The sequence below is a fragment of the Tenrec ecaudatus genome, chromosome 10 (genome assembly GCF_050624435.1).
Source record: "Tenrec ecaudatus isolate mTenEca1 chromosome 10, mTenEca1.hap1, whole genome shotgun sequence".
In the NCBI taxonomy this organism is placed as follows: domain Eukaryota; kingdom Metazoa; phylum Chordata; class Mammalia; order Afrosoricida; family Tenrecidae; genus Tenrec; species Tenrec ecaudatus.
In genome coordinates, this window is record NC_134539.1 from 38,483,901 (window position 1) to 38,485,747 (window position 1,847).

Sequence of the window (1,847 nt, forward strand, 5' to 3'; positions counted from 1 at the left end):
AGCCAAGAGCTCTCAGCGAAGAAGCCACACAAGCGAAAAGGGGATCGACAAAGCAGGAAGGGAGGAAAGCAGACCGGGCACCAGCTACAGGGCACGTGGCGATGCGTTATTAGAAGACACCAGACCCAAACACAGACTCCCCCTTGGAGTCCGCGCCCCTCCCAGTAGGCCGAGCACAGCGCCCCAAGGGGTTTCCCAGACTGCAAGTCTCTGGGGAGTTGAGTTTTCTTTTTTTCAGTTGTGACTCCAGACAGGATCCAAAGAGGAGGCGTTCTACCGACCTGGCCTCTGGGTTTTCTGGGGACTTGCTTTCCCCTTCTGTGTTGCTCCAGGGGGTTTAGAACCACCAACCTTTCATTTCGCATGCCAGTGCTTCGCCACTGTGCCACCAGGGCTCTTGTTAGGAGCGAAATGGCCTAACAATGTGTGAACGAGTCTGGCCCCAGGGCTACTAATGGCAGCGGAAACGGTTGCCATGACAACAGGAAGGCAAAGTCAACCCAAGGAATCACTAATACATATTGAGTGTAAATGTGTCTGACGTTGAATAATGTGAGCGGGTTCCGTGGCAGATTCCAGTACTATTTTTGAACCTGGGGGGTGGGGGGGTGGGGCTGTGGGGGTGGGGATGGGGGAAAGAAGTCTTTCAGCATTCATCACATAGAGGTTTTCTTCAAGGGTTTTACGGTGAGGGGCAACGAACTTGTTCAGAAGTGTGCTTCGATTTAAAAGATAGCCTTTATTACACAGATAGCCCAGAAACGTTAAGGATATTTTCGGGGGGCTGAGGATGAATTGCTAGCCACCCTCCCCGTCCGTACAAAGGCGCGCCTTTCCCTTCTTGGCTCGGCCTCATCCCGGGCAGTGTTCCGTAACTCTCGGTTATCCTGGGAGCTTGGCTGTTTTCCACTCTGCTTTCATCATTCCCCCGCACGTCCAAAGCAGTTTCCATTGAACGTAACCATCATCATCAGCACCGTCAATGAACATTTCCACACGAGTTCATCAACTGCATTGCATCAGTTGCTCAGCCATCCACCTACTGAAGGGGTTGTGTGCTTTATTCATAAATTTCGTCACAGGAATTGCAGAGAGAGCAGGTCGAGTTCGGATTAACAATGCTGAAAAGCTAGTTCTTAGCGTTGCGTACAGTTAAGCCTGTGCTTGGGGCATGACGCATTACAGTACACAGATAACTGCTAGCCGGAGGGCGGAAGGGGTCAGTAATTCTTGATGATTAGGTAGTGCCTACAATTAATAGGATAAGGAAGAAAGCTTTTTCTCATTATGTTCCATATTGCGTTACAATTCACATCTGCGCCCATACCCGGGGCTCTGCTGCAATCCCCGGTTTTTCTCTGCAAGACCATTTCTTACCCCAAATGAATCTGTCAATAATAATTATGGTAAAAGCGAAACACCCAGCTAACGCTATTGGAACATTCTCTCATAGTCTGCAGGGAAGGAATGTCACTATCTGTCACTGGGTGACAATGGGCTCTGGCATTTGCTGTGAATCAGGTGTGCTGTACATCTCCTGTATCGGAAGGCATTCTGTTTGGCCTCATACTCTCCATCATCCATCTTGTTTTGTGTACATAATGGTGCAATTGACTCAGAATGCCTGCCTCAGTGTTTCAGATGGTTAATAGAGTTGTTTGCTTCCGTGAAGAGGCCTTCTGAGTGTAGGGAGCTTCTGCTAGCTCCCTGTATGATTAGCAACTCAAAGGATAGCTCCATAAGTCACCTTCAGAGCAAATGCTTGAACTTGGAAAATTCAATGCCTGCTCACTGCCTTGATGGAGGATTCTTGGCCAACCCAAAGTGGGAGCAATTGCTATCAGATG

General features: G+C 49.1%; 1 pseudogene; it reads right to left on the minus strand.

The window, feature by feature from the left end:
* Nucleotides 1-236: 236 nt before the first annotated feature.
* LOC142460640 (small nucleolar RNA SNORA26) lies at nt 237-338 on the minus strand (annotated as a pseudogene).
* Between the last annotated feature and the right edge of the window lie 1,509 nt (nt 339-1,847).